Raw genomic sequence first — 15,888 nt, forward strand, 5'->3', positions numbered from 1 at the left:
CTTTCCATAGGGTAACATTGTACTGTACCCTGCATGGAAAACTGCTGCAAATCCGCAGTGTAAAAACCGCTGCGGATCCGCAGCAAAAACCGCAAAGTGTGAACATAGCCTGATGCAGTTTTTGGTGCTTTGTTTGCTGCAGGTTTTTGGTGCGGTTTTTGATGCAGTTTTTGGTGCTGTTTTTGATGTAGCTTTTTGGTGCGGTTTTCATGCAGTTTTTGGTGCAGTTTTGATGCAAGTTTTGATGAGGTTTTTGGAAAATAAATGAACGGAAAATGTGCATGATTTGAATGGAAACATGCATGAAAAAGCCAGACAAAAACCGTTCCGTCTGGCGGAAACAGCTTTTTTGATGGATCCTGCAAAAAACGGATGAAACGTGTGGCCATCAGGCGCAATCCGGCGCTAATACAACTCTATGAGAAAAAAACGGATCTGGCGGAAAAAAAATGGATCCGGCAGGGAAAAACGGATCCAAAGGAAAAAAATGGATCCAACGGAAAAAAAAACGGATCCGGCAGAAAAAAACGGATCCTGCAAATGTGCTCGCAGGATGCGTTTTTTTTCCCATAGACTTGTATTAGCAACGGATCGCGATGAATGGCCACACGTCGCATCCATCCTGCAACGGATCCGTCATGCTTTGGCGGACCGTCGGCACAAAAAAACATTTAAGTGAACGTTTTTTTGTCCGTCGCGTCCGCCATTTTCTACCGCGCATGCACAACAGAAACTCTGCCCCCTCCTCCCCGCACTTCAGAATGGGCAGCGGGTGCGTTGAAAAACTGCATCCGCTTTCCACGTCGTGCACAAATTTCACAACGTGCGTCGGTATGTCGGCCGGACGCATAGCGACGGACCCGTACCAATGCAAGGGTGAAAGAGGCCTTTATGAGCGTTGAATTTAAAAAAAAAAAAAAACGGAAAAAACGGTGTGGGCTCCCACGCAATTTTCTGCACCAGAGGGCGAAAGCCGACGGCCGGGGGCCAATATTTGTAGCCTGCTATGAATATCAGCCCGCAGCTGTCTGCGTAGGCTTTACTGGCTATTAAAATAGGGGGGCCCCAAAAAAAATGACGTGGGGTCCCCCTATATTTTATAGCCAGAAAGGCTACGCAGACAGCTGCGGGCTGATATTCATAGCCTAGAGAGGGGCCATGGATATTGCCCCCCCGGCTACAAATACCAGTCCGCAGCCGCCCCGGAAATGGCGCATCTGTGGGAGCATGTATGTATGTAGAATGTATGTATGTAGCATGTATGTAGTATGTAGCATGTATGTATGTATGTAGAATGTATGTATGTAGCATGTATTTATGTAGTATATAGCATGTATGTATGTAGTATATAGCATGTATGTATGTATGTAGAATGTATGTATGTAGCATGTATGTAGCATGTATGTATGTAGTATGTAGCATGTATGTATGTATGTAGAATGTATGTATGTAGCAGGTAGCATGTATGTATGTATGTAGCATGTATGTAGTATATAGCATGTATGTAGAATGCATGTGTGTAGCATGTATGTAGCATGTATGTATGTAGAATGTATGTAGTATGTAGCATGTATGTATGTATGTAGAATGTATGTATGTAGCATGTATGGAGTATGTATGGAGTATTTTTTTTTTTTTCATTCAACACATTAGCCGGATGATGGGACTACTACTGTCCCATCATTGGCTAATGTGTCAATCACTGTCAGTGTAGCAGGCATAGCCCGATGGGACTTGTAGTCCCATCGGACGATGCCCGCACTGAGACCCCCCGCACGCCGCAGAGACCCCCCACACCGCAGAGGCCCCCCCACGCCGCAGAGACCCCCCCACGCTGCAGAGACCCCCCCAGCATGCCAGAGAGACCCCCCAGCACGCCACAGAGACCCCCCCAGCACGCCGCAGAGACCCCCCAGCATGCCGCAGAGACCCCCCAGCACGCCGCTGAGACCCCCAGCACGCCGCTGAGACACCCCCCACGCCACATCAAGCCCCGGCACGCCGCATAGAGCCTGGGCAGCCCGGATACAGCGCCGGCCGCATAGAATGAGCTCCCTGGCAGGCCCGCACAGACCCCGCCCGCACACACAGACACTCAGTGTCCGCCCATGCACCGCCCACGCACCGCCCACACTCTTCCCTCCTCCAGAACCCCATATAGAAGGACAGAAAGGGCTGATTTACATTCCGATACTTGTGTCCCATTCACTTGTGTTGGTATCGGGTATCGGTATCGGCGATATCTGATATTTTTCGGGTATCGGCCGATACTATCCGATACCGATACTTTCAAGTATCGGAAGGTATCGCTCAACACTATTCCTTACTCTTCTGCACAGAAGTTACAGAAACAGTTGAGCAGGAGCACACCTCTCCATATCCTTGCCCTGATGTGGCAGCTAGTAAACACCACATCAGATGAAACAAAGTTTAAAAGGCTTGTCCACCACACAACAACCCTTATGAATACAGCCTAGTGTGCTTAATGAAATAAGAAAAGTATGCTTCCCATTCAGGAGTAGGAGTGTGGGCACCTACACCTCCTGTATCTGGCTTTTATGGCATAAGCCACGTCATAAATGTCTAAAAGTGGAATATCATTTTCAAGAAAAACTTTCGAATCCAAGCAATTTTTATATAAAAATATTTTTTTTGGTTAATTTCAAGTCACTATCATACGACTACTAGTGTTAGGTGTCGAGCTCCCACCGCTGCACAGGGTGAATCTCGAACCATCTCTGCTGCAGTCTCCCATTCTCCTCTAGCTCCAGTGGAGCCTGCTCAGCAGAGATGTTTGTCTCAGTGTCTGGCTCAAGCTGATACTGTGTGGCTGGTTACTGCTGCCCTTCCAGGCTCAGTCATCGTAACCAGTACCGATCAGCAGTGAGCAGGCGCTCCTGGGACTAAGTTCTGCTTTTTTTCTTCTGAGCATGCCAAAGGCATGACCTCTCATTGGAGGTTTGGGGTCACATACTCAGGTCCTGTAGCAGCTCCTATTGGACCACTAGGAAGGAAATGGAGAACTTCCACTATAAATGGTACAATCTAATAGCGTCTATCAGCAGCGTTAGCCAGTGCGGCACCATGCGCAACCAGTGCACTTACCTGTCCCTAGTTAGGGCAGTTAGTGGTGTCCGCCAGAGCGGTGCTGCGCACACCAAGTGAGCTAAATCTATTTTGTATTTATTTTTCTCTGGCACCGCAGTTCCGGTGCCGAACGCAAGTGGTCCAGAGGGACTCTAACTCCGCGTCTAGGGGCAGACGTCTGTGACTCTATACTTGCGTTTCCTCTGTGGTATTGCTGCCCTGTGATGAAACAGGGTTCGCTTTCCTCATACCCGGTGTAGCTAACCCATGTGTATTTTCATTATACCGCTATTTACAGTCCGCCATTACCAAGCAGCAGGTATCATCTCTGCACTGTGGACCTCGGGCTGCGAACGCACCTTATTCCATCTTTATAGTTATTTGGTGCCTTCCGCCAGCCCTAACATTATACTAGCACCAGAGTCTGGCTAGTAATGGTGGACAAACAGTGACTACAGCAGTACATCCAGCAGCTGGAGGGGAGGTTGGTGGCTCTCGAGAGCACAACCTCAGCTGTGGATGTCACCGCAGTTGCTGTTCAGGCTGCTAGCATGGCTGCAGCTAGTTTGTCCACTGCCACACCTGCTCCGACATTATCCTGTCTCCCGTTGCCAGACAAGTTTGCTGGTGACAGTAAGCTATTTAGGGAATTCGTGAGCCAATGTGCTATACATCTTGAGCTCCTGGCTGCACGTTTTCCCACGGTGAGGGCTAAGGTGGGATTTATTATATCCCTCTTGTTGGACAGGGTGTTGGAGTGGACTATGCCACTGTGGGAGCGCGACGATCATGTGGTGCAGAGTGCTTTGCTGTTCTTGAGCACTCTGAAGCAGGTCTTTTTGGGACCTCGTGTCACCCATGACATGGCGCTCCAACTGCTGGCATTGACACAGGGTTCGTCCATGGTCAGCCATTTTGCTGTCCACTTCCAGACTTTGGCATCTGAGCTGGAGTGGCCGGATAAAGTCCTCATCCCTGTATTCTGGAGGGGACTAGGTGACCATGTGAAGGACACCTGTTGTGAATTCTGCTCTTGGGCTCCCTCCGGTGGTTGTAAGTGGTAGCGCTGCTGTCTCTGAATCGCAGCATTTATCAGGTGTGTTCACTTTGTGCAATTTTGACTGGGCTATTTAGTCTTGCTTCACCCTTTAGTCAGTGCCAGTTGTCCATTGTTCCTGGAGGATTCACATCTCTGCCTGGTCTCTCCTGCTTTGCAGTTCTTTTCAACAAAGATTTTTTGCTGTCCACATGCTGTGGCCTTATTGTTCAGTTCTTTTCCATGTTTTTGTCTTGTCCAGCTTGGTCTGTATAAGGATTTGTTTAGCCAAGCTGGTATCTCTGGAGATGCAGATATACCCTCCATATCTTTAGTAAGCTGTGGAGTTTTTGTATTTTCTGTGGTGGATATTTTCTAGTGTTTTAATACTGACTGCATAGTACTCTGTCCTATCCTTTCTATTTAGCTGAAGTGGCCTCCTTGCTAAATTCTGATTTCAGTCTGTGTATGTTTTTTCACTCTCCTCTCACAGTCAATATTTGTGGGGGGCTGCCTATCCTTTGGGGATTTTCTCTGAGGCAAGATAGTTTTCCCTTTTCTATCTCTAGGGGTAATTAGTCCTCCGGCTGTGTCGAGATGTCTAGGGAGCGCTAGGTACATTCCACGGCTATTTCTAGCTGCGGTGTTAGGTTCAGGGTCTGCGGTCAGTACAGGTACCACCTTCTCCAGAGTACGTCTCATGCTGCTCCTAGGCCACCAGATCATAACAGACACCTTGGCCACTAGGGAGATTCCTGCCACACTGGGGGAGCTAATAGCAATATCTACCCACATTGACCTTCGTTTTAACGAGCGAAGGTTGGAGTGAGCCCAGTGTAGGCAGAGGTTTCGGCTGGCTCCCACCTTCACCAAACTTCTGGAATCTCCGGTGCAGGCGTCTGAGCCACATGAGACCATGGAGGTGACACGAGTGGGGTCTAAGTCCCGTACCACTCGTGCACTCAAGGTCTGTCCTGTCAGCAGTTGGGAAATTGTGCCAGAAAATGTCCCCAGCGGTGGGGAAATCGTCAGCGTCTAGTGGTTGTAGGAGGAGTTACACTAGACACTGCAACGTTTTCCTCCAAATTGTCCTGCAAGGGGACAATTACCATAGGTTCATCCACTCATACGGTAGAGCTTTGCATGGATTCTGGGGTGGAGGGCAACTTCATGTCTTCTGCCCAATACCCCTGGTGATGCTTGCCAAACCAGTGACCGTACGAGTGGTGAATGGGTCGACACTGCCCTCACAGATAACACACCAGACCATCCCATTTACTCTTTCTATGTCGCCATCCCATCAGGAATTTATCTCCTTACTTGTCATTCCTGTGGGAATTGATGAGGTCCTGTTAGGGATACCTTAGCTACGGTACCACTCCCCTCATATTGAGTGGTCCACAGGGAGAATTTTGGGATGAAGAGAATCTTGCGAGGGTAGATGTCAGAGGGAGTGCGTTCAGGTTGCTGCTACTGAGGTACTCGCAGATCCTTCCTCTTTCCCCAAGCACTATTGGTCCTATGTGGACATGTTCTCCAAGAGGGCTGCGGAGACTCTTCTGCATCACCACCCCTATGACTGTCCTATTGACCTCTTGCCTGGTGCTGAACCTCCCCCGGGGTCGAGTCTACCCGATATGTCTCCTGGAGATGGAGGCAATGTCTCAGTACATCCAGGAGAATCTGGCAAGAGGATTCATTAGGAAGTCAGTGTCACCCGCAGGGGCTGGGTTCTTCTTCATGCAGAAGATGAATGGAGAATTACGTCCCTGCATAGACCACAGGGGTCTTAACGCCATAACCGTTAAGAATAAGTACCCTCTGCCACTTATATCTGAGCTCTTCAATAGGTTGCGGGGGCGAGGGTATTTGCTAAGCTTGATCAGCGGGGTGCTTACAACCTGATTCGCATCCGTGATGGAGACGAATATAAGATGGCATTTAACACCAGGGATGGGCACTATGAATACCTGGTGATGCCCTTCAGGCTCTGTAATGCTCCAGCCATTTTCCAAGACTTTGTGAACGATATATATGCTCACCACCTTGGTCATAGTCTATCTGGATGATATTATCATCTACTCTCCAGATATAGACTCCCACCGGAGAGATGTTTGCAAAGTGTTTGACCTCTTATGGGCAAACTCCCTCTATGCCAAGTTGGAGAAGTGTGTGTTTAAGCAGGAGTCCTTGCCTTTCCTGGGCTATATCATCTCCGCCCAGGGGTTGGCCATGGATCCTGCCAAGCTACAGGCTGTGATGGACTGGCAGGAACCACATTCTCTCAAAGCGGTGCAGCGCTTTATGGGGTTCATCAACTATTATTGCCAGTTCATTCCCCACTTCTCAACCTTAGTAGCTAACCTGGTTGCCCTCACCAAGAAGGGAGCTAATCCCAAATTGTGGTTGGAGGAGGTCTCCAAGTCAAATCACACTTCGCTAGCACTCCCATTTTACATTGCCCCGATGTTGATAAACCATTTATCATGGAGGTGGATGCCTCTTCTGTCGGTGCTGGAGCAGCCCTCTTACAGAAGGATGCTCAAGGTTGGAAGCATCCTTGCTTCTTCTTTTCCAAGACCTTCTCACTGGCAAAGAGGAATTAATCCATTGGAGACAGGGAGTTGCTAGCCATGAAGTTGGCCTTTTCGGAGTGGAGACACCTCCTGGAGGGGGCTCGCTATCCCTTCCAAGTATTCACCAACCATAAAACTTTTGTATATTTACAAACCGCCCAGCGACTAAACTCTCGCCAGGCCAGATGGTCCCTGTACTTCTCCCGGTTTCACTTCACCCTCCATTTTCTCTCCGGGGAGAAGAACATTTGAGCCAAAGATCTCTCCCGCTCCGTAGTGTCATCAAAGGAGGAGGATGAGGAGCCTCAGTTTATTGTCCCTTCAGAGAGCCTGAGAACTGTGGCTCAGGTTTCGCTAGAGTCTGTGCCCCCGGGCAAGACTTTTGTGCCATCCAATTTGCAACCAGAGGTTTTTTCTTGGGCTCACTCATCCAGGGTGGGTGGACATTTTGGGACTAAGAGGACATCTGAGCTTCTGGCGAGGACGTATTGGTGGCCACATATGGCCTGTGACATCGGAGACTATATTCGGGCATGTGTCTCCTGTGCCAAGAATAAGTCTCCTCGACAACGGCCTGCTGGGTTGCCTTACCCTCTGCTGGTGGCAGACAGGCCCTGGGAGATAGTTGGGATGGACTTCGTGGTGGGCTTACCCAAGTCCTGTAGCCGAACCACACTTGGTTCTGCTTCCACGGCTACCTTCTGCACGGGCCTTGGCGGCGTTGTTTATTTAGCATGTTTTCCGCCTACACGGTATGCCAGACAAAATTGTCAGTGGCCGGGGACCCCAGTTTGCATCTCGGTTCTGGAGAGCTTTGTCATCTAGTCAGCATCGATCTGAATCTCTGTTCAGCATACCATCCCGAGATGAACGGGTTGGTAGAGAGGGCCAACCAGACCCTGGTCACATACCTGCAACATTTTGCTTCAGCCATGCAGGATGACTGGGTATCCTTGCTACCGTGGGCGGAGTTTGCGTTGAACAACGCCATAGCCAACTCCACTGGGCAGACCCCATTCCTCCTTAATTACGGCCAGCATCCGCTGGTTCCTGTGCCCATGCCCATGTCTTCCACCGACTCCAGGGTGGCAGACTGGGCTTTGGAGGCACGTGACATTTGGGACCTCACACAGGATGCTATCTGGGCCTCCAAGGAGAGAATGAGGTCCTCCAATGATGCACATCAGCGCCCCGCTCCGACCTTTACTCCTGGCGACTTGGTGTGGCTCTCCGCCCGTAATATCTGGCTGCGAGTTGAGTCCACCAAGTTTGCACCTCGCTACTTGGTCCCTTCAAGGTCCTGGAACAGGTTAACCCTGTGGTCTACCATCTGGCCCTTCCTCCATGCCTAGGCATCACTGACACCTTTCATGTGTTCCTCATAAAGCCCGTTCACATGTCCCGGTTTTCTGAGTCATCTGCCGGGACATCGGGTTCGTCCATGGATATTTACGAGGTGAACACCATCATGGGGTGTAAGTTGGTATGTGGCAATAGATTCTATTTGGTGGATTGGAAGGGTCATGTCCCAGAGGACAGGTCCCGGGAGCCTGCTGAGCACATTCGGGCTCTGCAGCTCATTGCTGCCTTCGAGAGTAGCGTGGCCCAAGGAGGGGGGGGCCAAAGGAGGGGGGTAATATTAGGTATCAAGTTCCCGCCACTGCACAGGGGGAATCTCGAACCATCTCTGCTGCAGTCTCCCATTCTCCTCCAGCCTCTGTGGAGCCTGATCAGCAGAGACATCGGTCCCAGCATCTGGCTCAAACTGATACTTTGCGGCTTGTTACTGCTGTCCTTCCAGGCTCAGCCATCGTAACCAGTACTGATCAGTGGCAAGCAGGCACTCCTGGGACTAAATCCTGCTTTTCTTCTTCTGAGCATGCCCAAGGGACGACCTCTTATTGGAGGTCGGGGGTCACATGCTTAGGTCCTGTAGCAGCTCCTATTGGACCACTTAGAAGGTAATGGAGAACTTCCACTATAAATGGTTTGCATGGCCGCACGGCCATGCGCTAGTATAAATCAGTTATTGTGTGTGTGTGTGTGTGTGTGTGTGTATGTATGCCTGTTCTGGTGAAAGCTCCGAATCATACCCATCCCTAGTGTTGATAAATGCTCGTGAATGTTGGAGCTGTCTAGCGCCAGTTAGTGCCATCCAGCAACAGGCGCAATCTAATAGCGTCTATCAGCAGCGTTAGCCAGTGCGGCACCGTGTGCAACCAGTTTGCTTACCTGTCCCTAGTTAGGGTGGTTAGTGGTGTCTGCCAGAGTGGCGCTGCGCTCACCCAGTGCGCTAAATCTATTTTGTATTTATTTTTCCCTGGCACTGCAGTTCCGGTGCCGAACGCAAGTGGTCTAGAGGGACTCTAACCCCGCGTCTAGGGACATAGTTCTGTGACTCTATACTTGCGTTTCCTCTGCGGTATTGCGGCCCTGTGATGCAACAGGGTTCGCTTTCTTCATACCGGGTGTAGCTAACCCATGTGTGTTTTCATTATTCCATATACTGTCCGCCATTACCTAGTAGCACTTATTATCTCTGCACGGTGGACCTCGGGCTGCGAACGCACCTTATTCCAACTTTATAATTATTTGGTGCGTTCCGCCAGCCCTAATAACTAGTTTGTGAAACTGGTTATTTCCAATCACTTGCTCTCAATACAGCAACATATTGAAGAATGGATCATAAAAATATTAGAAGCAGATTATGAAAAGTGTTAGGTAATTCAAAAGAGGTGTGCCCTCTGTCAGTTTTGTGGTGGACTGCATTGGCAACCTGCATCAGTTTTCTGGAAATCTAACAGCTAGGGTCGCTTTTATGGCCTCTTCACATGTCCACTGTAATCTGAATGTCACTGTTTTGACACAGTGCACACTTTGTAATGTAGAGCTGAATAAACAGATGCAATCAATTATAGGACATGACAAACGTCCGACCTAATCCTGTTTCACAGAAAGTGAAATCTGATCAATGTCTCGAAGTGTCTAATGGGCAAAGTATCAGTATCACCGGTTGCAGAAGTAAAGTATCTCTATACATATGTATAGATTGCAACACCATGGTGGTGGGGAGAGCTGTATTATCCAGCCATATTGTGCCTACAGGTTTCAGAAATATAACACATCTTCACAGAATCAGTATCCTATGGATACAGAAGTAAAATCTCCCTATAAGAGCTCCTCTGGGAGATTTTACTTCTGATACTGATTCTATGAAGATATGTTATGTTTCTGAAACCTAGCATAATATGGCTGGATACTACAGTGCTCTCGGCCATCATGGTGTTGCAAATAGAGCTGTAGTTTTCAGTCCTATTGTAACTACAGGTTTCAGGAATATATTACATCTTCACAGATATATAAATGAGAAAAAACATACACTGTGTAACAAGTGTAAGGTAAAATCGTAGCAAAAACACAATACCGCTTATTATAACAAATCCACACATATAAGGAACGACCAAAAATCACACACTAAACATACTGGTGGCTGACGTGATGAGAGGTCGGAGTGTCTGGGGGACTATGTGTATAGGTCATACCCTAGTCTCTCTATGAAGAGGTTCATGTGTGATGAGGGCTGGGGGAGGGGATGCACACTATAGGATGCACTAGTGTCAGTGATGGGAGGGAATAATCAGAACTAGTGAGCGAGTATACTCGTTGCTCGGGTTTTCCCAAGCACGCTCGGGTGGTCTCCGTGTATTTATGACTGCTCGGAGATTAAGTTTTCATCACCTCAGCAGCATGATTTACAGCTATTAGCCAGATTGATTACATGTGGGGATTACCTAGCAACCAGGCAACCCCCACATGTACTCAGCCTGGCTAATAGCTGTAAATTATTTAGCTGCCGTGAAGAAAACTAAATCTCCGAACACTAACAAATACGGAGGTCACCCGAGCGTGCTCGGGAAAACCCGAGCAACGAGTACACTCGCTCATCACTAATCAGAACACTTGGGAAGGCAATAAGTGAAGTGTAGTGCCTAGAAGCATGACAGTGCCCTTCTGTAGTATACAGGGCGGTATAGTCCCATCTCTGGTCCTTGCTAGCATTAGTCATCTAGTGATGGAGTGTGTGCAGGGTAGATAGAATGGAGTACTCCTGCATGGGCAGGGCATGCCAACTTCTGGCTGTGGGCTGTGGGAGCTGACTATTGGAGGCGGCTTTGGGATGGGTGTTCCTGTTGTGTAGTGCTGTGACTACAGGCTCCTCTTCTCCCAAGCCTCACACAGCTCCTAGAGTACTTGGTATTGCAGTCTGTGCTAGTGATTGTGACGGTGCCAGGACTAAAACAGATTAACACGTGATGAAGAGCAGCTTGATAAATGGGACCTGAGAGCACTGGGACCAAAAGGAAAAACACAAAGCAGACGAGAGGAGCTGGGAGTGAAGGAGGGAGCTGGCTGAGCAGAGGGGAGCAAATCAGCTGCAAGCAAACAGCAGACAAGCACAAGTGTCAGTGACACAGGCGACTCTCTGTTTTTCAGGGTGGCAGAACATGCATGCCAGTAAGTACCAGGCAATCCCACATAGCAGGGTGTGAGCCAGATCTCCAGTACAGATCCATGAAGTGGATAACGACGCCTTGTCTTTTCACCAGAGCTGTGGGCATCTTTCACCCAGTGAGGTGTGAGCTGGCAGTGTTTGTGCTCTAACTAAGCTCTGTGCCCGGGGCACTGCTCTGTGGCATCTCCTTCCAGTGCTCCCTCTGGGGGGCAGCAGTTCAGCACCACATTAGTGGACAGCGCCAAAAGCACAAGCTCAGTGCCTGCAAGTTGATCAGAGCCCTGCTGGAAGGAGAGCTGGAGCCTGAAGCAAGGGACAGGAGCATCATACATGGAGAAGGGCTCCAGACACTGACATGTGAACAGGGGTAAGAGCTGCTGCTGCTGCTGCTGCTGCCTTCATCTGGCCATCCATGTATGACATCCATATCCATGTGCTGCTGCTCGGAGTGGGCTTCATCTCACATTGCTGCTTTATGATTATCAGGAAACTTTTACCTAGATAGATTTTCATTCAATTGCTATTCGGCTGGATGGAAATAACAAGCAGAATGCCACCAGCAGCAGAAGAGCTGGATGAAAATCAGCCCATTAATATTAGATTAAAAAGATATTCCCTCACATTCCTTTTATCTGGGAATGATTTCACTCCATGTGTCTCTTCTAGATAGATAGGGCAACATATCCATATCTATAGACACATATTGGTAAGGATCATGTTATGTAATCTTATCTGCCTTGTATAAATATTGATCATTCTAAACAAACCGAAGAGCACATTTATTTATTTGGGTTTGATATATTTTGTATATTTACAACCTAAACCACAATATCAGATACTACTAGGTAGATTTTGGGCTTCTTTCCCAGAAAAAGGGGTTATCTAAGATATCTTGCATTATTAATATGACACATAATGAAGGAGTCAAGGACAAGACCAGCAGAGAGACCTGCAGACAACACTTGTGTACAATTGTTACTGTGGTATGTGGATTAGGAGGGGAAATGTAAAGGTTCCTCTTACATTAAGGCTACAATTTACTATGATATATGTAATATTAGTCCTTAATATGCATAGAGCACAGTGATCAAGTTTGAAGCAATCCTATAACACATTCACAAGAGTTTGGCATGTCTTCCTCCTGACAGATTGGAATATTGTAGATTTAGCTGAAATGTCTCGATTGGACATCTGTTAGTAACTGGTGAATGGGAGGTTTCAGAAAGGAGTCTTGCTTCCACTGTGAAGTCTGTGGAGTTCATCCTATTCTATTCACACCTCTATAAGCTGAGAACTGACATAAATGTTTGACCAAGGCAGTGGGGCTGACTTCTAGAAGCCATGAGGGTTTAGGACCATGCACTTTGAAACTGAAGGACAAGGAAAATTCTTGAATTAGTCTTTAAAAAAAAAATAAAAAAAAAAAAAATATATATATATATATATATATATATATATATATATATATATATATATATATTTATGGTTTATAAGTAATTAGTTTTACACTGGAACCTTGACGCTCAATGGCTCCTTCGTAATTGCCATAATTTAGAGACATCTATAGAGGTATATGCTGACCTGCCTTGCTGGGTCTTCTGGACTGTGACATGATATATTATGTGAGAGTTAATAACTATGGAGCTCTGCTATTAATACCATCAGTAGCGCTTGGTTCTGAAGTATTGAAGTTAAATGTATAAATTCAATGTATGTTTTCTAAAGTAGAACCTTTCTTTGTCCTGATGTACAGTAGTATGCGTAGTGCTTGACATTGGAAACATTATTAAGTTTTGTATTTATGCCATAACCACATTTTTGCTCTTTAAAATATATATTTTTTTTTTTGGCATACAATTTATGTTAAATTATGATAAAATGGGCTTTTTGTTCAACATATAATCCATATTCTCTGAGGGTTAAAATGCTCCCTTGGAATAAATGGCATAAGCCTTTGCTTTACCTTGGTCAGCTACTGTTTGGAATATAAATAATAGGCTAATAATGTTATGGTGAGCTACGGTATTTTACTCTACATGACAATAAATGGCATCTAATGAGGCAAAAAACTATCACGGTATGTAGTCAATTCACATACTTATTCACATAACATAGCTTGCAATGTGTATACATTTTGTTGGTATTAATGGAACATAGACTTATAGCGCTAATTCAATCTTTTCCTATGCGGTCATCAGCTTAATAAATGATAGAGTGAATTAATTCCATGCCTTTACCACCGTTTATATATTGCTATATACTATATATCTTATATAAAATACATCCTTAACCCCTTGTAAATCCTGCACACAGTAGCTGTGTTGATCATCTTTAGCAGAGTATGCTTTTGATGTTCCTGTGTGATGAATGTGATAATTAGTTTTTTGCATAACATGTAAATACATGGTGCAGCTGTTGTGATCTAGTTGGACACATATTGACAAAAATGCTCTTCATCAACAACTGTTAAGAGATTTTTTTTGGGGGGGAGGGGAGTTGACACAGTGCTTGTTGCATTTAAGATCATTGCTTGGTTCTCTATTTTCTAGATATTTCAAATGCAACCTTTGCACTATGCGCCTTAGAGTTTATATTATCTATATTATCAGTGGGGCATAAATCTACTCTGGAATAAGCTGCTAACGAATTTACAATTCTATGTAGATTAGGTTTCTCAATATGACTTGCGAGATAGCCTGTGTATGTGTTTGTTCCAAACTTGCCTAATCATCACCATACAATAAAACTAGTTACTATGAGTCCCATGTTCAATGTGTAAAATTACTGAAAAGCCTCGATATTGTAATGCCAGATATAAAAATAGATATTAGATATCAATCGCTTTCTCTACAAATATCATATTAATAACAAATGGAAAAACCTTTGTAGTAAATAGAAAGATAACTGAAGGGCGAACCTAAAAAAAAGTCAGTATTCTGTGATTAAAAAATAAGAGTATAAGAATCTATAGGAATATCCCTTTGTCAAATGCGAAAAGTTGTTTAAACTGGTAAATTGTTTTATGTGTAAGTGAAACTCAAGTCAGTTCATGTGACATTAATTTCACATATTGGGTCTTACAATGTCCTATTTAGAAGATGTATTGAGTGTTTGTGCTACCTCCTATGAAATCTAGGGGTTTTTAAATTTTAGTATAGTATAGGTTAGGCGACTGCATTTTTTGGTTGTTTTTTTGTTCTACAAAAGTGTCTAGGCTTAGTTGTGATTGTAGGAATAGCTGCAGTAGTATATAGTGGACTTCCCATAACATAGGCTTTCCGGTGCAAAGGTTGGCTAGTAAACATGTAGATACCAAAAACTAACTAGTCATTCAAATAGAAAATTCATTGTACAAATAGATAACACCGTTCTATCAATACTGTAAAACATTTACTGATACATATTGCATATGGTTGTGTTATTAGCTTTACGTTTTGCTTCCCAGAGAGTGCTTCTCTTTTTCATCCGGTAGCCTCCACAAGGAAAAACAGTTCCATATTCCCCTAGATCTGTTTGGTTATGCAACAGGAACTTACTAGAACAGCATGATAACTACACAAAGGCAAAATAAACCAGTTACTTTTGTACGAGAGTTTTTTTTACTAAAGGGATGTACAGATATAGCAGCGCTGTAGTATATTTGTGCATTAACTGATAGTTTTATAATGACTCTCTGGGGTAAGATAATGCTCTTGGTTTACTGCCAAAGCTATCCAAAATTAGACACAACATTTTGTGATTTAATACCTGTCTAATCAACATCTGGGGGTTATTTTATCCGTTTTTCTAGGAGACTCAACAATACCTTCTGGTCAGACAAAATATTTTTATTTATGCTGCAGCTTCAACACTTTATATGGTGTGTTCCAAATAGTAAATCCGAAAGCAGAATCCGGGACAACAAAGTCCATATTGAATGGCAGACATTGCGGTCAATATTAGCTAATATTTTGTTAGACGAGGAGGCACAAGGTTAGAAGGCCTCTCTCATTAGTACTACAATTTAACGATTTCAATAAAGAGTATCCCTCTATAGAGGAGTTTGTTGAACCTTTGAGTATGTCCTTTTTCTATTCAGGAGCATTTATATGATGTATACATGGAAGAATGGTATAGTATAGTACTTCCTATCTTACCTATCAGTCATAGCTTTCCTAATTTCTTGATCACTATAATTTTACATATTGTTTTGAAACTGCCAGAAGAAGAAGCCGTAATAGTCCCTGTGGATTTTGCCATGACAATGCCTACGGGAAGAGTGAATAATACACATAGTGGGTGTGAGCGATTAACTTGCTGTTAGAAGAAATGCAATAATGAGTATGACATGAATTTTTAATTATCAATATTTTTGTTTACAAATACCAATTTTGCTACTTTGTTTGTTGCAACCTACAAGGAAATTATGATGATACAGGTTCTAAGTTAATAATTTTATGATGCTTAACAGAAGATCTAATATGCCAAATATGTAATAGAATGATGTCTTATGGGCTTCTCGTGTCATAAAACAACTATTATCGTTGCTACCTTTAGTAATATGTATATATGTATTATTGTATTTATCTATATATATATATATATATATATATATATATATATATATATATATATATATATATATATATTCGTTTGTATGTATATTCATGTGTGTTATCTTCAAGTTTAGTAGTCAT

The 15,888-nt window shown here is 44.9% G+C and overlaps 1 protein-coding gene across 2 annotated transcripts in view; it reads left to right on the forward strand.

Annotated features, from left to right (window-relative positions):
• The first annotated feature begins 10,886 nt into the window (after positions 1-10,886).
• CNR1 (cannabinoid receptor 1) overlaps positions 10,887-15,888 on the forward strand; it is a 211,517-nt gene continuing 206,515 nt past the window's right edge. Inside the window, exon 1 of one of the 2 annotated variants that reach the window (XM_077289746.1) lies at positions 10,887-11,214. The gene's annotated coding sequence lies outside the window, so the exon portion shown is untranslated. Of the gene's footprint in view, positions 11,580-15,888 lie in introns of both variants that reach the window. The other variant, XM_077289745.1, reaches the window with a different exon arrangement.

This window comes from Ranitomeya variabilis, chromosome 2, assembly GCF_051348905.1.
Source record: "Ranitomeya variabilis isolate aRanVar5 chromosome 2, aRanVar5.hap1, whole genome shotgun sequence".
NCBI lineage: Eukaryota > Metazoa > Chordata > Amphibia > Anura > Dendrobatidae > Ranitomeya > Ranitomeya variabilis.